Here is a 23,180-nt window from a genome sequence, read left to right as displayed (position 1 = left end):
GCTTTTGTAGTTAAAAACTCACCCTACAGCTGAATTGCTGCTCTTTTCTGTAGAGTGATTTTGTCCCAGTGAATGAAGCTTTGTTGGCTCTGTTCCAAAAAGATCTCCAACAATGGTCAGGACAGAAAACATCAGTCTCTCTACCTGTCTTGCTCTCATAAGTGGGTGCTTGGAAAGTTTGCAACAGCTTCAGTGTAAGAGAAGAAAAAACAAATAAAACTAGTGGCATTTGGAGCAAGCTGAAAATTTATATCAGATTAGTATTTAACACACATATCAGCAGAAAGAGGGGGATGGGGTAGCAAGAGAATCTTGTACATGAAGTAGGCCTTGAACCACAGACACAAGAGCTTGTCTGATACTTGACAACCCATGTAGCTGTTTCTATTTGGCCTCAAGTTTTCCTTTGAAGATGACCTGGAGTAAAAAGGGTGCATGATGAATTCATTTCTAAACAGACTCTTTGTTTTGTTGAAATGAGACTTGTTAAGTTAAGTAGATGTAATGAAAGCTTGAAAAAGATGAGCTCACATCCAGGGTACTACTCAAGTAAGTCTGGAATCAACTAGTCTCCTGGATGTTTCGACAGAGAAATCAGATCAACTGGAAAGGTACCAGATTGATAGATATGAAAACCTCTACACAGATCTCAGTAAGGATGTATTTATTGTACTAATGGGAAATTGTATAACCCATTAAAAAGTTCAAGTACCTTCAAACTCATCCTCCAGGTGAAACACAAGGCAAATTTTATGGCATCACCAGACAGACCCCTCTATCATTCCTTAACCACACAAATGTGTGAATTTACAATCAATAAACAGCAGCCCGTAGTGCACTTTGTTGGAGATTCAGTACAGGGCTTCATATAGGCAAGAACACAAACAACTGAGCTGCATCCCCAGCCCAGGTTAGTTTCCTTTTCAGTGGGGAGATAAATGTGTGTATATATCTTTGTGTATGTGCGTGTGTGTGTGCGCATGTGTGCGTGCATGCATGCGTGCATGTGTGTGTGTGTGTGTGCATAAGCACATGTATGTGCATGTACAAGCTGATGTCGGATATTTTCTGTATCATTCTGAACTGTACTTTTTGAGACAGGCTTTCTCACTGAATGTAGAACTCATACCAGTGAGCTGCAATAAGCTCCTGCCTCCACCTTCCCAGTCCTAGTATATCAGGCAAGTCCCACAAAGCCTGACTCCTTAGGTGAGTGCTTGGGATAAATCCAAACTTAGATCCTTGTGCTTGTGAGGAAAGTCTCTTACTGGCTGAGCCACCTCCCTATGTTCACATCCCTATGTAAGCAGTATCTTTTGTCATCTCTCATTGTATCTGGAACAGAAATGATAGATGGTTGAGACAAATCAAAGTAACTCCTGGGTTCATTTCAACAAAGATCTGACCCCCACAGTAAAAGGCAGCTACAGATGGTCTGGGAAACACCTCAGAAGCGTGCTCTGTGTTCTCTACCACTGAGGCTTCATTGATGTGCTGGAAGTGGTACTGAGGATTTTGAGTCTTCAGGAATACATCTGAGGGACTGGACCTCCTTACTTTTTCCCATCTGGCATTCTGAAAGTAGGTTGTGTGTGGGTTTTTTTTTTTTTTTTTTTATTTATAGAATCATAGGTTTATGGTTCTTAAAACTGTAGACTATTGTCCAGAGCTGAATGTGAAACACTATCTTAAGTGCCTTTTGCTCATTTCAGGGTTGACATTAGACCAATGCTTGAAACCACTTGCATTGAAAGTCTGTGTATCCAAGAATATGTCAAACTTTCTGAGCTGACCTCATTCTTGGGGCAAACTCATAGATCAGAATATGTGCTTCCCAAAGGCCATGCCCTGTTTCATTTGCCCATTTAAACTCTGTGAAAGAATTGGAAGGGCTACAAACTCAAGGGGGATAAAAAGTTGTAAAGGGTAGCTTGGATTTCACTTATACTTCATTATGCAAAGGTATATCAATGACAGATAATCTCCTTTGTCTCCAAAGGGCAAGCTGTGAGCTGGGTGGAAATGTCAGTTGAGACAGAAGAGCAGCAAACAGCTCTGTTTTCCTATAGTTGTGGTTTTACATGGTGACGATGACACATGAAGATGAGAATCTGCAGCATGAACTCCAGTCACTATCTGAGTGAGCATCTCTACTAACGCTGAAGGATATGTGTGGGTGTCACCTGCAAGTAGAGAGAGGGGGGAGGGACAGAGAGGGAGGGAAGGATGGAGAGAGAGAGAGAGGGAGAGAGAGAGAGATGAACAAGTGAGGTTTATTTATGAAGTTCATATGTGATTTCCTTTCCCTTGATAATTTCTACACCTGAGTTTAGTGTCTAGACTAAATTGATGTACATTTGGTGACTGAAGAAGAGGGTCAGAAAGGTGGGTTTGAATTAGCAGCAGCGTAGTTAATCAGATTCATAGAGACATTTTCTTTTCAATCTCTTGTGTATACACTGAGCATTTCATACGTTGGCCTCCAAAGTGAGGGTTTTTGCTAATGTCTAGGAACCACTGATATAGATTATATGAAGCAAGACTAGCTGGAGGTTGTCATGGAGATGTGTTTTTATTCCAAACAGGCTGCAACTTGTGTTTTATTTGCTTTGTGCTTCTGTCTTCTGTCTTTGTCTTCATTCATCCAACAACATTGTGATGATCATCTTCCCAGCTCTGAAAAGTGGACTGAGTACAGGAGAAATGATAGAGCAACACTTACCAATCAGAGTACATTTTACAATCCTTCACCTCCATCCCCTATTCACCTTAGGGCAGCTACTAGTTAGTCCTGACTGTAGGACTTAGACATTGTATATCTACTGTTAGTCTTTAGTTTCCTGCTTTGCCTGAAATTTATTTCTCTGAGATGTTCTTGCTTAATTTCTCTAACATCTTTATGTTCTTAGACTAGAAATTGAACTTATTATTATTTTTTGTAAAGGGACATGTAGTACATATATCAGGGTTGGTGACTGTGTAGTTTCTTGTAACTACTGCAATCTGTGTCACTGTAGACATAAATAAGTGAGATTAGTTGTATTTCAGCAAACTTTTATTTATGGATATTGGTATTTGGTTCTCCTTTAATTTTCTTGTCAGACATTATGATTCCTCTGATTGCTGTACCTTCACCCTAGCCATATGTGCACGTAAAATCCATTCTTAAGCTCATGGCCTGTAGGCTGCAGTTTGCTGACCTCCATGATAGAACCTATACCCCATTTTTAAGCTTTGAGCTTGTCTTTGAATGCCAGCTATCACCTAAAAGAGATCAGTCTGGGTGCATGTAAAGACTTCTTGGGAGTGTGACTGTTCAAGTAAGTTTAGAAAAAACTTAGGAAGAAACAGGGAACTAAAAGCAAAGGGGATAAGAATTTCTTTCAAGATGACAGAGTCCTCTGGAAATTAGTGCTAAAAGCCCAGTGATTACTGTTACATTTTCTTTGCTCTTTTCCCTCTCATCCAACCACCAAATCCTTGCAATCTCCAAGGAAACAAAATAAATTTTTATTCACAGTAGACGAGGGGTGGGGAAAGTATGGCCTGTGTCCAAGGTAATGAAAAAGATTGATTGCCCTGCGAGTCCTTCCACAGGGACCACACCCCGCTTCAGTGTGGAGTGGGTGGGGCAAAGACCAGAAGCAGCTGTCTCAGGACTGGGCTCCTACCACTTTCCATAACTTTTTCAATCTAAATTTAGCTACTATTTATAGGTGACCAGGAGAGTACACCCCCCACCCCCCACCCCCCACCCCCACCCCCACCCCTACAGGAAGTGCAAACTAAAGCTTAGTGTTTCACAGGTAGACGTTAACGTCAGTTTTACACAGATCAGAAAGACATTGACCCGACCTTTGTCATCCCTTATCACCACTCCACCCTTTTTGTCTACAGCTGCTGGCTACACCCAAGGTACAAATAGTTCTTTCTGGAAACAGTGCACACAGCCTATGGGGGCACTCGGAGCCACACACCCATTCATACCATCTGGGCATTTTAAAAATAGGGTCAAATGTAAGATTTAGCTTCATTTGTGCAGCCAAGAATAGGAAATTGTTGCCAAAAGGTCAGATGCCTAAGATTTAAAATGCCAACAGCCTATAATATTAGGAGTAGACATACCTCTCTCAGAATGGTGTGTCCTGGCTCTCACATGTATTCAAGTTAGAGTCAAGTTAGGTGAACAGCCTCAGGACCTCCCAGCCTTTTCTTATATAGCATGTAGGGCTGCTATGTAGGGTATTCACTTGGTTCCTTCCCAAGGGCCTCTAAAGAGGGCGTAAGAAAGACTGATGTCTGCTTAGCCTCTTCTTAGGAAGCTATGACAGGAGAGTACTTATCTTCATGTGGGGCCTACTGCGATCTTTCTGCCATTTGGTTACTGAGTTTTATAGGGAGAGGCACAGTCTTATTCTCAAAAGGAAATGACTTAAGATGAAAACCGCTGAGAACAAAACAGGAAGAGAGGTCCTGACTAGTATAAGTACCTCTCCTGGTCTTTTGTTTGTTTGTTTGTTTTAATCTTCTCTGCCCCTCAACTCTGCCCTCTTTCAGTGGGTTGTTTGTCATGTGTGGTAAGATTAGTAATGCAAGAATAAACTTTCAGGTTTAGAGCTCAGGAGGAAATTGTGAGTTATTGTGCCCCATAGAATTCTAAGTTGGCCCTTGAACCTTCTGGTGGGACAACGGCAGAACATCTCTTGTTTTTACTTACTACTATATGAAAGGATTAGATGAAGGGACTTCTGTGCAGATGCCTCATACTTTTTGTATCCCACATTGCAACCATTTTATTTTTTCATATTATAACTCTTTTATTATATACACATGTATATTTTTGAGATTTTTCTGTTGAGATTATTTGAATAAGCCTACAATTTCTTGTGTACATTATCTTCACTAGTTAAAAATTATGAGTCACTTTTTCTTAAATAAATAGTGAATTACTTGTGGATTTAGCTTAGAAATATTTATGTGAGTTTTCTGGTATGGATTTAATTTGAAAATCACCTCCACATTATGATAACATAAAAAGCAATCTCATTCTTTTTAAAAGTTCAATATTTCTCTAATAATAATTGATAGTATAAACCTAGTGATTACTGAATTCTTGTGTTGTAGTAATTTGGTTAAACTTAAAAATTAACTGCCCCAGGATACATCCCGGGAGGAGCACATTCCTTAGTCTGAGGACACCTGCTGGATTACCCTGCTGGATTAACATTCAGAGGAAGAAGGGAGAGGCTGATTAACATTCCTCAGACCACGAGGGAAGGGAACCCACCTGCAGGTGGGGAAGGCCCAGATCGAGTAGACAGAGTAGACACATTCCACAAGACGGACCAACCCTTGACCCTTACAGACAAGGGAGGTCCTTGCCACCTCATTCCCCAAAGACCAATCAGTTTAAAAGTCACACTGTTCTACCAATCATATTGTGTCTAGTCACTGTCCACCCCTTAAACTGTATAAAAACTGCTCTTTGATTTAGCTTGGGGTTCCTCTTGCCTGCATTCGAGGGAACCCCAGTGCGCTGGTTATTATCATTAAACCTCATGTTTTTGCAGCAAATCCCTTGTCTGTGTGTGTTTCTGTGGGAGTGTGTCCCCTGGTTTGGATCTTAGAGTCCAACAGTGTCTTGAGCATAATACATAGGTGCTCAAAACCTCTTATCTGAGTGAACAAACAGGTAGATAAATGAATGTACAACCTTTTATATGAAAAACACACAAAAGCTGTTTTGTCTTTTGATAAATTAGATGAACTAGGTATTATGAAAAGGCTTGGGAAATTTGAAAACTGATAAAATTTACAAGCTTTTAAAATGTGAAAGTGTATTTTATTACTATACCTCTTAGGACACTGCTCAGACACTCAAATCGGAAACTGTGTCTTCTAACTTGGCAACAAACAGAACTCTGGTTGTATTATTTTCCCACTTATGCTTTCCAGGAAATCTGAAGAGTGGATAATGGTAGGTGTAGGCTAGAGAGATGGTAACTCTCTCATCCATGATTGGCTGACACCAGCATAGACACATGACAATTCTAACCAATAAGATGGTGAGTGTGCACCAAGGGCCTCTGGGAAAGTTTCTCTTTGTTCTTAAAAGAGACTTGGAAATAAAGAATGTCTTTTTTTTTTTTTTTTAAATCTTAGATTGTTATGTCTTCAAGGGCCTTCTGGACTATGAGCAGACTTGACCTGATGATAAGAGCAGGCTGAGGCCAGGCCAGGATGTCAGGGAAAGCAGCTGCACCTTGAAGAAACTGAGCTGAAGGCTAGAGCAACCCTGAAAGTACCTTTCTTCAGCTTCTTGACATGGCTGACAACAAATAGGTTTGTAATTTAAGGCATTTCAGTTGGATTTTCTTATTACATGAAGAAGCTTAATCCTCCTAATTAGCTTCTTCATATTGACTGATGATATATATATATCATATGTGTGTGATATCATATATTATATATGATAATATATATTATATATTATCTTAATTAGCTTTTTCATGTTGACTACATATAAATTATACAATATATTATATATAATCTATGAATATATGTTCATAAATTACACATTGTTTGGAGAAATTAAGAACTCAACAGTACCTTACTCTCTTGACATGCTCAGTTATTGGTCTCTGACAACCTGAGGAACTAGATCAGTATATTGGTGACAATGTTCTTATCTCAGAACAGATGACATTAGGTTACTGGCTTCTTTGAAACATTGGCTGCTAAGGTTCTACAAGTTAGAGAAGAGTAGAAGATTCAAGCAATCATTCAGACTTTCTCCTTTTAAAACCTACCACCACCCCTACTTTTCTAAATCAGCATAATCCCTACCTGTCTTCTAATATATTTAGAATATATATACCTCTCATCAAAGAAACTGCTTTTTGCAACAGAAAAACCACAACCAATTAAAAGGCAGAGTTGTGGAGTCAGGTACCAACTGACACATCTGCAATACATCTCCTCCACCTGAGGCTCAGGGATCAGGGGCTAAGCCGAAGAGGGGCTGGAAAGATTTAAGAGCCAGAGGACCAAGAGAGTTTGCTGTGTGGTTGTGTCTCTTAAGAACGCCAGAGGCTACACCCACAATGTTTCACCAACCTGAGTGCCTAAAACTGAGCTGAACAAGGACAACACCAAAAGGCATGCTGATGTGGATGGGGGTGGTGCAAAGAGCCCATGAGACCTCAACCATACACAAAGACCTCCAGACAGCTAAGGAATGATGAGAGCGGGAGAAATAGTCTTCCTCAGTGAGGAATGTATCAGCTGGTTTTCCAATACCAAATGGTCAGCCCTGAAAGCATATACATACAAGTGATATTATACAGACTGAGCAGGTTGTATTTATGTATTTAGGAACAAACACACACACACACACACACACACACACACACACACACACACACACACACACACAGACGTAACAGTAATTAATGAAGAAAGAGGCCATGTATTTGAAAGGGAGTAAGGAGGAATATATGTGAGGGTTTGGATGGAGAAAATGGAGGGGGGAAATGCTGTAAATATATTATAAATTTAAAAAATAATTAAATAAAAATACTTTCTTCTCTTTCTCTTTTTGTATGAATCAGTGATGAGAATGTTCTAGAAGAAATTTGGGAGAAGTAGAGTTTTATTTGATATCAACAAGGGATTTAAAAAATTGGACTATTACACTACTTCCCAGAGTCCTCCTCTTAAAACACAAAGCACAGAATCAGGCTGCCAGTGGTCTCTTTTCCCTGCTACATTACTTAATCCAAAATACTCTTAATATAGTACATTTAAAATTTCAAAATATACTTACATTAAAAAATATACTTAAAATGCTATTACACGTTTAGATCAGTGGCTTATTTCTTTATGCATGGTACCACATCTTGTCATTTTAAGAATTTTTATTTATTATTGTTGTGTGAGGGGTTCGTGTGTGTCATGGTACATATGTAGATGTCAGAGGACAACTTTGCTGGGCTGATTCTCTTTTTCCACCTTTACGTGGATTTCAGGTTTTGAACTCAGGTCATCAGGCTTCATGGCAAAGACTTTTAGCCCACTGAGCCATCTCTTCTGTGCCCTGTTTTATTTCTAATGAAATTCTATCAGAAGACTATTGCTGAACAGGTCCACTTCCCCCATATCTTGATAACTTCTCCACTACCTCTGCTGGGTGGTGGCTAGAGGAGAGGCTGAACCCTTATTAAAGTAGGTTGAAAAAAAAATATGTCTGCAGGAGCAGCAGTTCTTTGGGGGCAAACTTGATCTTCTTGGGCAGCAGTTCAGTCACATAGCAAACACCAAATATAATTCAGCAGCTGCAGACCAGTCCTCTAGACAGGCAGCTACAGTCCAGTTCTTTCAGCAGGCAGACAGCAGGCAGCTGTAGTTCAATCCTGAAGAAACCACCAGGCTCACCAGCCAGCCTGAGGTGAGCTGTAGAAGTGGCAAGCTGCTGCAGGAACCTCACTGACAGCTCTTGGGTGAGTTTCTCTCAATGGTGGCATTATCACAAGTTGAGCTCAACAATGCTACGTAAAGCAAACCAATACATGAGTGTCTTTCGCAAAGAATAGCAAGGTGGAACAAACTAAACCAAGGCTCAGTCTCCCACTGTCTGTAGAGTCCTATTTATAGTCTTTCACCAAGCGTCCTTTCATGTGTCTGCTATATCCAAACATCCTCTCACCTGGGTCTGTTTCGGGAAAACAGTCTTCCATATGTTTGCTTTAGCAAGACATCCTTTTACCTGTGTGCCCCAGCAAAACTTCATTTGGCATAACTAACTCTCCAAAGAACTAGAAGTTTCCTCTTCAAAAGTACCTATTTAATATTTGTGCTAAATGACCAGCTTAGAGTTCTCAGTCACACTACAATCTTTGCTGGTCATTATCACAACTGGGAGCCAGCATCATGCTGTGGTTGGGTAGCTTGGTGTTCTTGTGGGACTCCTAACAATGGAAGTGTCTCTGACTCTTGCCTGGCATGGCGCCCTTTTAACCATCCTGGGTTCCCTCTTCTGATGGGTTTGTGTCTTTTTATCATTGCTTCTTGTTATGCTGTGTCCAGTTGATATCACGGAGAGGCCTGCTCTCTTCTGAAGGGAAATGGAACAACAGTGGATCTAGAGGTGAATGGAGGTATGTGTGGGGAAACTGAGAAGAGGGGAGAAAAGGGATGTTGCAGTTGGGGTGTATTGTATAAGGGAAGAATAAAGAAAATAAAAGATGCTGATGATGCAAGCCAGCAGCACCAACCCTCACCATCGTGGACTCAGAAACAAAAGGACCCAAGTGTACAATGGGTGTGTCTGGCATACAACTGCAGGATGAAGATACTGATGGTATACATAATGAAGGACCTGGCAGATGAACTTGATATCTTGGAAGACAAATTGAAGGGTAAGATGATGAATCACTAACCTGGTAGCCTTTCCCTTAGAATGCCAGAACACCCCCTAGAGCACCTGGCAAAGACTGTAGTGTGACTGAGAACTCTAAGCTGGTAATTACCACAGCTGGGGAGAGAGAGGGAGCTGGCTCTATTTGGTCCAGCAGAATGTGAGCTCCTTTAAGATCTGAAGTACTACCTGAACTGAAAGTTGCTTGTTGGGTCAAACTCATTGGATATCTTGACCTACACAGCTTGATTGTGAGCCTAGCCTTTAATGGCTAAGCCATCTCTCCAGCAACCTACACAGCTTGAAAGGCAAGTGGATTTCCTAAAACCAAGTTATCAGAAGTGGTTGCAATTTGGATTTAGCTCAGTTCCATCACCTGATGGGGGGAAAAGGATGGGAGTTCACCTGACAAACTGACATGGATGGAATTTATGGAGCATGGAGACTTTAGTGTGTTTGTGTGGAGTGACAAGAATGTTTCTACCAGAACAATTTAACCCAGAACTTGGCATTGACATAAATAAGGAGCAGTGGAAGAGGTTTGTAAACAGGTGGTTGGCAGAGTCTGTGAGGTGGTCAAATTGAAAGGGTAGAGGTGATGGCTAGTCTTGGTTGTTACCTTGACTACATCTGGGATGAACTAAAACCCATACATGGAGGGCACACCTGAGATTTATGCTTGGTTTGAATCAGGTGAATCCACTTCTAATCCAGACCTCTGAGGTAGGAAGACACAGGCTTTAGATCAAGATCTTGATTTAGGAAGACATGCATTTAATCTGGGCCGAACCTTCTGCTGGAAGTCTATACAAGGACATGAATGAAGGAACCTTTTATTCTTTGTCTGCTTTCTCTTGCCTTGCTAGCATATCCATGCCTTCACTGGCATTGGAGCCTGCTTCTTTGGGATTCTAGAATATACAGAAGACTAGCTGAAACCCCCAGCTTTGTGGGACTGAGCAACTACTAGATTCTTGGACTTTCCAGTCACAGCTAGCTATTGTTGGATTAGTTAGACTGTAGCCTGATACCTGATACCTGAGGAGGAGGTCAGCTTGAAGAAAAGTATAGATAGTGTAAGAAATCCAACCACAGTTCAGAATAGACCACTCGGGACCACGAGGTTCCAAGGGAGAGGAGGTTTATTCAGGGGAAAGGGCAAAGGTGGGGAAATGAAGGTGGAAGAGATAAGAGAGAGGAAGTAGAGGCCGGCCATGACCACGTGGAGAGAGAGGATGGTGGGGGAGGGGACAGAGAGGCAAGAGGGTAAGAGAGAGAGAGTAAGAGAGTAAGAGAATAAGAAAGCAAGAGAGAGAGGAGGGGGCAAGCAGCCCCTTTTATAGTGGATCGGTCTACCTGGCAGTTGCCAGGTAACTGTGGGGAGGAGCATACCTGGCTGTTGCCAGGTAACTGGGGAGGTGGAGTTTAGATAGAATACTAACATTCCTCCCTTTTTGGTTTAATTAAAAAAGAAAAATTAGAAAGAGGTGACGGTGAAGCAGGAATAGGGACGTTGTGATATCTGGCTACTTCCTGCTGGCATTGGGGGCAATGTGTCTCTAGAGGGAACATAGAAGAATGGGTATGGGGGTGTTTGTCCGGTCATAGGAGAATTGGCTGTTTCCTGCTGTCCAGGGTCTATGGAGCCATCTGAGGACAGGTCAGAAGGAGCAGGTCCAGTAGAAGCAGCTGTGTATGTGCCAGGAGATGGAGCATCTAGAGGTTGCTTCTCTGGAGTTGTTCTGGATGTGCCTGGACTTGACAAGATGTAGGGAATAAGATTAAGTACATTTGGGGGAAAGAAAATTTTTCTAAGATGTACATTTGAAACCCAGAGGGATCCCACCCATTGGAATAGGTAAGTGGGAACTTTAGGCAGATATACTTATCCAGATGGCATCTATTTGGTCCATGAAAGGTAGATCTGAGTGGGTTTCCTGTAGCTTATAAGTTTACAAAAGAGATAATGTAGAGTGAAAAATTATAAAGGCCATTTTATGAAATATGTGTAGATTTTTCCGCCTTACAGAACTCGGAACTGAAAATAAGATTTCAGGCCTTCACATTCCAGGTGAAGGACACTTGCTGGATTACATTCCCCAAGCCTCACCCAAGGCAGGAAGGCATTCCTGACTACAGATAAAGATGTTATCACCTAGGTGGGGCCATAGCCCTATAGCCGGAAAAAGTGACTCTAGATCATTTGGGCTAGATTCTCTGAAATGTTCCACTGTTCTTGGTTTTTGGGTTTGGGGGTTCATCCCTTGGTACCTCCCTTGGTCTTCCCAGTGCTATGTTCAAAATTTGTAAAACAACCAATCATGTGTAAGCGCGCGAAAATGCCTTCCTCCCCCCACCCCATGCTATAAAAGACCCTTTATCCCACCACACGTGGCCAAAAACCCCGCTCTTGGAGCTAAAGAGCTTGTCGTTTTTGACCACCGGCTCCTCCCCTAATAAACCTCTGCTGATTGCATCCAGGTATGGTTTCTTGTGATTTTTGGGTGGTCGTGATCCGGAGGCTTGAGGAAGGGTCTCCCGAGTATGGGGGGTCTTTATTTGGGGGCTCGTCCGGGATATGCGACCACCTTAATCCAAGAACCACGCTGGGAGGTAAAGGGACACCGCGGTTTTTTCTGTCTGGTTGTTGTGTGACCTTTTGTATAAATTGCCTGGTTTTTCATGTACTGATTTCTGTTTTTTCATGTGCGGGCTTGCCTAAATCGTCTGATTTCTCGTGTGCTAGGGTTGCCTAAATCGTGTGCTGTTTTGTCTAGGTTTGTTTAAGTTATTTGGTTTCTAAGTTGTTTGTGCCCGTCTGTCTGAATTATTTGGTTTCTGAAAAGTGCACTTCGGTTTGGACTGGCAGCTGTTTCTGTCTCGTGAGGGGCAGTAAACCATTTTTGTTTCGAGAGGAGACAAATGAGTGATTAGCAGATGTGCTGGAGAGTCACTAGCTGCTGCACCCCCAGAGACGTTTGGGGGTTCATCTAGGTGCCGGGGAGGACATGGAATCCCTCTAGGCTGGCACAGGTTTGCATCTAGGTGCCGGAGAGGACGTGGAATCCCTCTTGGCTGGCACTGGCGATTGAGACGGGTTTTTTGTTAGTCTTTTTGTGTGTTAACAATGAAACTAGAGAGAAAAGGTCAGAAATGGCCACCGTGGTTGTTATGCTCTCATGGCAGTGTGTCTATTTTTGGGTTGTTCATTGCTGGCGTGTTAGAAATCTGGTAGACTTGGTCCAGCATAGGCTGACCAAGTTGTCTGAATCTGTTAAATCTTAATCTGTGAAGACTGACCGCGTTGTCTGGTTATTGGAGTCTTACTTGGAAGGCAAGAGGCCTTCCAGAAGGTCAGGGGATCTGACCGTCAGGTTTCAAGAGCCTGAGCGCTCCTACTTGGGGAGAAGACACGGAATCCTTCTCCATCTGGGGTCCTAACCAAATGTGGTTAAGTGTTATTTGTGCCACCCGTGGCAGGGGTGAGCTATCTGTGTTTTATGTACCACCCGTGAGAGGGGTGAGCTATTTGTGTTGTTTTTTTATATGTGTGTGTCTTTTCTTGGCAAATCATCTGTGTGTTAGCTGTTAATCTACTGTGTTAAACATCTTGAGTTAAAAATAGGTAACATGATTGCCGGCAGAGAGAGAAATGAAGCTGCCGGTACAAGAATACAGCTGCAGAAAGGCGGGCAGGTCCTTTAATAAGGGGCAGCTACCTCGGTTCGTGCTCGCGGTTCGTGTTCCTACAGCCCGCCTACCGCATGTAGGGTATGCTTCAGGTAACAGCACATGGAGGGTGCCCTCACCCAGCCCGCACTTGGCGGGCGACAACTCGTGGTTCCCCAGCACAGCAACAGCGTGCAACAGCTACCTAGTTTGGTATTCCTGGCTGTACTGGGTACCTTGAGGTCACTAGTGCAACAAATGGCGGTTTTCCACCTGCCGCCTATGAAGATAGATGAGAACCCAGGTGATAAAAGAAAAAGAAAAAACCTGGCAGTGGAGCCAGGACAGCTAGACAAACAGCCGCAGCAAGATTGTTCACCTGAGAGTTAATTTTTTTTTTTTTTTTTAAAAAGAGAGACAAGAACTGGTTAAAACTGCTTACTTAATTTAGTTTAAAACTTACTTGTGAGGCAGTCTTGATGTATACAAGAAAAACTGATAATTCGCCCTGCTCTGTGGCTAGGAGAAGGGTACCAGCAGAAAGCAGAAAAAAAAGGGGCCAGCAGTTTTTTAGCTTCTGTAATAAGGAAGTTGATAATGATTTTTCCCAGTTTAATAAGTAAAGGAGTGCTTTTTTCTAAAATTACAGCTTAAAAGTTATAGGCTGCCCTGAGTCAGAAATATATATATATATATATATCCTTCAGTTTTGATGGATTTTCTAGCCATTACTGTTTGAGACAATTTCATTATTTATATGAGATTTTCATTAAGATTTGGTTCAAAGATGAGTGTCCAGACAAGATAAAATTAAAGAAATGGTGAAGACTTGTGCTCTTACGTTAGACATAAAAATGTTTACTTTATTGTTCTTGTTGTAATCAGAAATAACTCTTTAAAAGGTTTTTATAGAACTATGACCAAAGTTTCTATTTTGTTAAAAGTTAAATTCAAATATGTGTCAAATGTAACTCAAGTTGCCTTTTAAAAATTGTTAATAACTGTATGAACCTTCAACATCTTAATAATCCTTGCTGTGAAATGCTATAGATAAGGCTATTCATTTTGATTTGGTTTCTTTCTTAGAGCTTCAGAGGTGAGCTCACATTACACCTGTGGACAAGGTACTGTTTACAGACTGAATTAGGTTGTGGTCTCTAGTGTGATGTGAACAGCAGTCATGCAGCCTCACAAATGCATCAGTCTACACAGAGTTCAAAGCAATAAATAAGGTAAAAGCCTTTTCTCCACAAGACCCTTTCAGGTTCTGGTCTTCAGATTGGGGACCCCGTCAATTGATCAGGCCGTGGTCAGCAGCAGGTCAATTTGGACCAGATGTGACTGAGACCTTCATGTGACAAAAGGTAAGGGACACCCAAAGGCCCACGCCAGATCCCGCTGATAGATCTTGAGAGAGAGGGTTACATGAGACCCCACTAAGTTTGATCAGGACACATGAGGTTAAGCAGAGATCAGATAAGTTACCCACAGCCTTTCTAGACTAGCTCATAGAGACATTCTGTCAGTGTAGACAAGGCTCCAGAGGCTACAGAGACTACAAGATAAGTCATTGAAAGATTTAGGAAGTATACTACATATTAAAATTATTGATGGTAATAGCAAGTGAGAGAAGATTTAAAAGAAAGAAATAGAGAAGAGGAATAGAGATGGTTTAGTGTAAGTCTAGAAGAAAAGAGTAGAGAAGAAGAATAGAGATAAGTTGCTGTGAGTCCAGAGGAATCGAGAGGAATAGAGGAGACTAGAGAGAGGTGAAGAAAGAGAAAGGTGACAGGAAAGAATTTACAGAAAACAGAAAAAAGGGACTCCAATCAAAGAGAGATAAAACTCTTTGAAAAAGACCAGTGTGCACATTGCAAGTAAAGGAGCCAGCTTCGGGTCCAAGAGTGCCCTAACAAATAGAAGCCAGGGCCAAGAAATCCCAGGCCTTGAAAAACATCCCAGATGGTGAAGATACTAGCTCTGTGTGAAGATAGCGATTAAGATAGACAGGGTCCTCCTCCAGGCCAATGGGCCAAAATATATTTATGGACTACCCGAAAATGGTGGACTAAGAGATGGGCTGGGTATCCCATTCATTTATGGTCATCCTAGACTGTTCCTACCCTCTGTTGGGTTGAGACTTACTCCCCAGGATTGGGGCCCAGACAGGCTGCAACTAACTAACAAGAACTCACGGGTAGAGGAAAGGCTCCTCCTACTGACTCCAGCCGGGAGCCGAGGGAGCGTGCTTTACAGACGGGAGCAGTTTTCTCCATGCTGGTCAGAGGCAAGCCAGCACTACTGTAGTGGACACAAATGTCATCTGGACTGACTCCCTACCCCTGAGATCATCGGTGCAGAGAACAACCTTGGAACTTGGGGCTGACAAGAAGACCAACACCTGCATGGACAACAGGTATGCTTTTGCCATAGCCCATGTCTGCAGGACTACATACCAAGAGAGGAAACCCTGATGAAGCCAGCAACTGTGAGTACTCGTTGTCCAGGACACCAAAAGGGAGGAGACTCAGTGGCCTGAGGCAATAACCGGACAGATCAAGTGTCTTGATACGGCAGCCTGTTCCAGTTGTGGGCCTAAGAGATGGCCTCACTTAAAGCACAGAGTAAGAAAAAGAACTCAGATTGCTAACCATCCTGCCAGATACTATCTAGAGAAAAAGAGACAATGGTGCACACAAGAAGGGAGAACTATACTCCCCAGAAAGCAAAGGATTTACCAGGCTAAATACACAGATGGACTCTTAAGATATGAGTGCAACCAAGCAGCCAAGAGACTTAAAGTGTATAAGGAACCTTAGGTTCTGAGCCAGAGAAATAATAAGACTTAGAGTAGATAAGAAATACCTAGGAGAAAACAGCCTAGAATAGGGACCTTCTCGAGGTTTCAAGTGTCCTAGGTAATTAGATCAGATAGCAGTTTTAAGGTAAGTCAGGAATTGTCAGAGATATTAGAAGCTTCACTGTTTATACTGTCTCCAAAGCTCAGGACAGGTAGAGAGAATATACAGAACCCTAAAATTAAACTACCTTTGGGAACTGGCGCTGGCTAGAGTGTCCCTTGTCCTTGCTCCATACCCAGAATGTCCCTTTTGTGTGAGAAATGATTTTTCAGGCTACTAAGAGACTTCCTGGTGCTGCTGACCATCTGACCTCCTTGAAATCCACCAACACGTGCCTGAAAATCCAGACGCCAGAGCAAACTCCTGCTGTCTAGCTCAAGGTCGTCTGCTATTCTACAAGGCCAAAGAGCCCTGACTCCTGAGACATCCCACCCTAGAGGCACAGGGGCAATGCTGCCTTAGAGGATGGGGCTTAGTGTGTATACACCCAAGGTTAAATGACAGCTTGTGATTACAAGATTGAAGTTGAAATGCGAATCTAGAGTTATATAGATTTGTTCCTTTTGCAATTTCTCTTTATTATATATGTGATTTTATATATATGTAGACAGCTATGTGCCACAAAATGTGTAAAAGTCAGAAGACAACTTTGAAAGTAGTTTTCAAAGAAAAAAAATGTTTTGAAACCCCTAGTCAATAGAATAGGGCCCAAGAAGCCCTGCTAACAGATACTTAGTTCCTAAGATTGATAAATGGTGAGCTTACAGTCAAAGATTATTGTGTACTTGTCCAGCTAGTTCCTGCAGGTACTCTTGAACTGAGTTTGAGATCCACCCTAGATGATTCTGCAGAGAGCCTATTTTCCTTGACTCTAGCTGTTACATTGTGACTAGGAGTGGCCATAGGTATAGAGACAGGTGTAACTACATTGATACAGACACCTCATTATTTTCATCAGCTGAGAGCTGCCACTGATGTAGATTTGAGAGCCCTAGAACAGTCAGCAACAAAGTTAAGTTGTTACTAGACTTGCTGTTTCTTAAAGGAGAAAGTCTGTGTGCTGCTCTAAGAAAAAATGTTACTATTATGTAGACCATTCAAGAGTGACCAGAGAGTAAATTCAGAAAAAAGTTAGACCAGAGACAAGATAGAGATGCACAGCAACGTTGATTCGAGAGTTGGTTCAATCCTCCCTTGCTGGACCCCTTGTGATTTTACTTTTGCTTTTAACCATAGGCCCCTACATTTTAAATAGATTAGTAACTTTTGTTAGAGAAAGGATAAATGCTGTTCAGCTTCTTGTGTTGTGCCACCAATATAGGACTTTGGGTCAAGAAAATGGTAATTATGATGACACTGGGGTTTAAACTTTTCTAAAGATCCTAATAAGAAGAAGTGGGGTGAGAATAGACTTATTAATAATTGAGTTTTTATGATTAAAAACATAACCAAATTGGAAGAGGTGGGGATGTAGAGTGAAAAATTATAAAGGCCCTTGAGGAAGGGTCTCCCGAGTATGGGGGGTCTTCAATAACAGCATGAGTTAATAACATAAGCAGTCTTTAAGATGAACCTTTGTTAGATCGTATAGTGGCATGTTTTATTAGAGGTAGGCGAGTTTATAGGAACTCAGATATTAGGACAGTGGCATAGCAAGAAGAGGAAATAAGCATTTAATTGATGGCAACTGAGTTTAGTTAATGAGGTAACAGATAATATCTGTGAAAGCTTAGCTGTCAATGTAGTCAGAAGTCTGAAAGAGCAAACAATAATCTACCAGTTATATATTATTTTTAAAAATGACAGAGTCCACTAGCCAACAGTTCCCATGGTCTCCATAGTCTCTTGGGCGAAGTCAGTTTGGCTTCCAAGCGCAGAAGACACAGGGCTTTTTCTCTGTGGAGAATGGATACGCGTGACATGAGAAATGACTTACCTTGGTTTAGCCAAGTCATTTGACTCACAGCATCCAGTTTAGCCCACTGCATTTGTTAGTGACTGTATCATCACATGCAATCCAGGCTGTATCTTCTAGGTTTCCAAGTCTTCTGAAACCATCTTGGGTCAACTGTGACAGGCTTTGGGAGTTCTGTCGGCCATAAACTTAAATATAGTATTAGCAGACTTTTGACAAGATTGAGAGCCATAAGGTTTGGTTGTAACTGAATAGAATTTAATAGCAGTAGTAAAAATCTATTAAGACAGGATAGGAAAGAGTTTTAAGTAGCTTTGGTGGGTTCTGTAGGTAGAGAAAAGCACATTTTAGTATTAGCAAGAAAACATTTGGCTGGGAACAGAATAAGAAAGCTGGCAATAGTGGCATACGATCAAATGGCTGGCAGGTTGGGGCTATGGGCCCGCAGCTGAGGGCATAGTTGTTGCAGGTCAGGTCCGCTGTGGCGGTAGGGCGGGACTTCCTGTTAGCAGCCGGAAGTCACTGCCCAGTGCCTTTGGTGGCTAGGGTCTGCATAGGGGGTGGGGGGTGGGGAACAAGTCCCAGAGAGGGTCCCTGGCAGAATGCAAGAAGTAGTAGACCCAGAGCAGAGCTAAGGAACAGAGGGGAAGGGAGCAAGCAGGGTCCCAGACGCACTGTTTTTCAGGCAAACAGGCTGAGCTAAATGGTCACAGCCAGCCGCAAATGATGGAGAAGGCAAAGTAGAGAAGAGGCCTGCATCAGCAGGTGGCAGACTGACCCTTGGGGGAGACACACTAGGGACTAGAGCTTGGAGCCAGTGCTCCTGAGAGAGAGAAAACAGTCTGTCCAGGCCCGGCCTGGGGTACTCAGCTTCGAGAAAGAAACTGTCTCAAGAGGAGAGGGGATGTGTCTCACCCAAGAGGAGTTCTAGAAGGAGGGTCAGGGAAGAAAAGGGTTAGCTCTGAGCTCAGGAAATCTTTCCTGGGACCATGAGGATGGTTACTCTCATCAGTGGTGAATGGCTAAAAAAACTGAGGTGGGGAACAGGCAGAACACATGGAGAGATTAGAGCAAAAGTAGATGAATGATTGGATATAGGGAACTTTTCCATTTACCAGACTGCTGTATGTATGTATGAAGACCCTTTTAAATGACTGGGCCTAGTATGCCATTAGGTGGCCATTTTAAACCACTATCTACCTGAATCCAAACTTTATTGCACAGATGAATCAATTTGGAAGGCCTCAAAGCAGGCGTTAATTTTAGAGATCTGAGGTTTTTAAGGAGACAACCCAGTGGGGTGTCTGAGGGTGCGGCCAAAGACAATGTAGCACCCATTGGGTGACAGGGAGGGCTTACCGAGCTAACATATCGGCATCCCGATAGAAAGGCGGCAAGAAAATCAGGCAATGCCTAGATAATCAGGTCGTCACGAGATTAACTAGGGGCCCCTGCGAATTCCCAGAATTCGAGGGAAGCAGTTTAACCTGGTACCAGGATTTCCAGCAGCTGCAAGAGCTCAGAGCGGGGAGGGAGACTGTAAACTGCTTTTGGGGGGTGGGGGTGGGGTCACCCAGCGGCCAATGTCCTAAGTAGTAGCTCAGCTAGGAGGCTAGTCATAGGGACTAGGGCAGACAAATGCCAACACCTCTCAGCCCAGGGAAGGCTGGCCAGGCCTTATCTGGGTGTCTAGGGTCCCTCCCGCCGATTGAAATCTCCTTACCAATTAATACTCTGGTGTGTGTTTGCAGGCTTATGCAGTCTGGTATTGAAGAGCCCCATACTCGAGAGACCCTTCCTCAAGCCTCTGGAATCGCGACCACCCAAAGATCACAAGAAACCATACCTGGATGCAATCAGCAGAGGTTTATTAGGGAAAGAGCTGGCAGCCAGCGGTCTGACCAGGTACTCGCGCTGGAGTCAAGGTCCGACCCCCTCGGCCAGTCCTTGGAGGGTTTTAAAGGGAAAAACCACAAACCAGGGGAGTGGGATGGGGTTGTTAAAGATACAAAACATGAAAACAGTGGAACAATTCAGAGGTATTCACTCTAAATGATTAGTGTCATGTGGAAATCGCCCTGCATTCTTCTCAAAAATGTGGTTTTTACCATGCCATTGTGCCCTATCCGGCCATTTCAGATTGCTATCTTTACTTTTTCCGGCTATAGGGCTAGGGCCCCACCTAGGTGGTAGCATCTTTATCTGTAATCAGGAATGCCTTCCTGCCTTGGGCGAGGCTTGAGGAATGTAATCCAGCAAGTGTCCTTCACCTGGAATGTGAAGGCCTGAAATCTTATTTTCAGTTCTGTAAGGCAAAAAATCTACACATATTTCATAAAATGGCCTTTATAATTTTTCACTCTACATTCCTCACTTTTTCCGATTTGGCTATGTTTTTAATCATAAAAACTCAATTATTAATAAGTCTATTCTCACCCCACTTTTTCCGATTAGGATCTTTAGAAAAGTTTAAACTCCAGTGTCATCATAATTACCATTTTCTTGACCCAAAGTCTTATATTGGTGGCGCAACACAAAAAGCTGAACAGCATTTATCCTTTCTCTAACAAAAGTTACTAATCTATTTTAAATGTAGGGGCCTATGGTTAAGAGCAAAAGTAAAATCACAAGGGGTCCAGCAAGGGAGGATTGAACCAACTCTCGAATCAAAGTTGCTGTGCATCTCTATCTTGTCTCTGGTCTAACTTTTTTTTCTGAATTTACTCTCTGGTCACTCTTGAATGGTCTACATAATAGTAACATTTTTTCTTAGAGCAGCACACAGACTTTCTCCTTTAAGAAACAGCAAGTCTAGTAACAACTTAACTTTGTTACTGACTGTTCTAGGGCTCTCAAATCCACATCAGTGGCAGCTCTCAGCTGATGAAAATAATGAGGTGTCTGTATCAATGTAGTTACACCTGTCTCTATACCTATGGCCACTCCTAGTCACAATGTAACAGCTAGAGTCAAGGAAAATAGGCTCTCTGCAGAATCATCTAGGGTGTATCTCAAACTCATTTCAAGAGTACCTGCGGGATCTAGCTGGACAAGTACACAATAATCTTTGTTTTCATCAAAGATAGCAGTGGAAACACATGGTGTTAACCCGGAGCTGTAAGTCTACCATTTATCAATTTTAGGCACTAGGTATCTGTTAGCAGGGGTTCTTGGGCTCTATTCTATTGACTAGGGGTTTCAAAACATTTCCTTTTCTTTGTAGCACACTTTCAAAGTTGTCTTCTGACTTTTCCACATTTTGTGGCACATAGCTGTCTACATATATATAAAACCACATATATAATAAAGAGAAATTGCAAAAGGAACAAATCTATATAACTCTAGATTCACATTTCAACTTCAATCCTGTAATCACAAGCTGTCATTTAACCTTGGGTGTACACACACTAAGTCCCACCCTCCAAGGCAGCATTTTCCCTGTGCCTCTGGGGTGGTCTCAGGAGTCAAGGCCTGCTGCTTCTTTAGCCTTGTAGAATAGCAGAAGACCTGGAGCCAAAGAGTAGGGGGTTGTTCAGGCATCTGGATCTTCTCCAGTTGGCATCAGTCACAGGTGGTGATGGTGAACTTCAAGGAGGTCGGATGGTCCACAGCACCAGGAACAGTCTTTTAGTAGCCTGAAAAATCATTTCTCACACAAAATGGGCATTCTGGGTATGGAGCAAGAACAAGGGACACTCTAGCCAGCGCCAGTTCCCAAGGGTAGTTTAATTTTAGGGTCCTGTATATTCTCTCTACCTGTCCTGAGCTTCGGAGACAATATAAACAGTGGAGCTTCTAATATCTCTGACAATTCCTGACTTACCTTAAAACTGCTATCTGATCTAATTACCTAGGACACTTGAAACCTCGAGAAGGTCCCTATTCTAGGCTGTTTTCTCCTAGGTATTTCTTATCTATTCTAAGTCTTATTATTTCTCTGGCTTAGAACCTAAGGTCCCTTATACGCTTTAAGTCTCTTAGCTGCTTGGTTGCACTCATATCTTAAGAGTCCATCTGTGTATTTAGCCTGGTAAATCCTTTGCTTTCTGGGGAGTATAGTTCTCCCTTCTTGTGTGCGCCATTGTCTATTTTAGGCCCCAAACCTGGGAGGGCTCCTGTATCAAGCCACTTGATCTGTCCGGTTGTTGCCTCAGGCTGGAGTCTCCTCCCTTTTTGGTATCCTGGGCAACAAATATTTACAGCTTCCGGTTTCATCAGGGTTTCCTCTCTTGGCATATAGCCTTGCAGGCATGGACTGTGGCAAAAGCATACCTGTTGTCCATGCAGATGTTGGCTTTCTTGTCAGCCCCAAGTTCCAAGGTTGTTCTCTGCACCGATGATCTCAGGGGTGGGGAGTCAGTCCAGATGACATTTGTGTCCACCACAGTAGTGCTGGCTTGCCTCTGACCAGCATGGAGAAAACTGCTCCCGTCTGTAAAGCACGTTACCTCGGCTCCCGGATGGAGTCAGTAGGAGGAGCCTTTCCTCTACCCGTGAGTTCTTGTCAGTTAGTTGCAGCCTGTCTGGATCCCAATCCTGGGGAGTAAGTCTCAACCCGACAGAGGGTAGGAACAGTCTAGGATGACCATAAATGAATGGGATACCCAGCCCATCTCTTAGTCCACCATTTTCGGGTAGTCCATAAATATATTTTGGCCCATTGGCCTGGAGGAGGACCCTGTCTATCTTAATCACTGTCTTCACACAGAGCTAATATCTTCACCATCTGGGATGTTTTTCAAGGCCTGGGATTTCTTGGCCCTGGCTTCTATTTGTTAGGCCCCTCTTGGACCCTGAAGCTGGCTCCTTTACTTGCGATGCACACACTGGTCTTTTTCAAAGAGTTTTATCTCTCTTTGATTGGAGTCCCTTTTTTCTGCTTTCTGTAAATTCTTTCCTGTCACCTTTCTCTTTCTTCACCTCTCTCTAGTCTCCTCTATTCCTCTCTATTCCTGTGGACTCACAGCAACTGATCTCTATTCTTCTTCTCTACTCTTTTTTTCTAGACTTACACTAAACCTTCTCTATTCCTCTTCTCTATTCCTTTCTGTAAAATCTTCTCTCACTTGCTATTACCATCAATAATTTTAATATGTAGTATACTTCCTAAATCTTTCAATGACTTATCTTGTAGTCTCTGTAGCCTCTGGAGCCTTGTCTACACTGACAGAATGTCTCTATGAGCTAGTCTAGAAAGGCTGTGGGTAACTTATCTGATCTCTGCTTAACCTCATGTGTCCCGATCAAACTTAGTGGGGTCTCATATAACCCTCTCTCTCAAGACCTATCAGCGGAATCTGGCGTGGGCCTCTGGGTGTCC

The 23,180-nt window shown here is 42.6% G+C and overlaps 1 protein-coding gene across 1 annotated transcript in view; it reads left to right on the top strand.

Annotated features, from left to right (window-relative positions):
- Cd28 (CD28 molecule) overlaps positions 1–3,721 on the top strand; it is a 34,682-nt gene extending 30,961 nt beyond the window's left edge. The window contains exon 5 of the transcript XR_013109517.1: positions 2,000–3,721. The gene's annotated coding sequence lies outside the window, so the exon portion shown is untranslated. The remainder of the gene's footprint in view (positions 1–1,999) is intronic.
- Positions 3,722–23,180: the final 19,459 nt, after the last annotated feature.

Source organism: Arvicanthis niloticus, chromosome 3 (assembly GCF_011762505.2).
Source record: "Arvicanthis niloticus isolate mArvNil1 chromosome 3, mArvNil1.pat.X, whole genome shotgun sequence".
In the NCBI taxonomy this organism is placed as follows: domain Eukaryota; kingdom Metazoa; phylum Chordata; class Mammalia; order Rodentia; family Muridae; genus Arvicanthis; species Arvicanthis niloticus.
The sequence above is the reverse complement of the archived record's forward strand: the minus strand, read 5'-3'. Positions and strand labels throughout refer to the sequence as shown.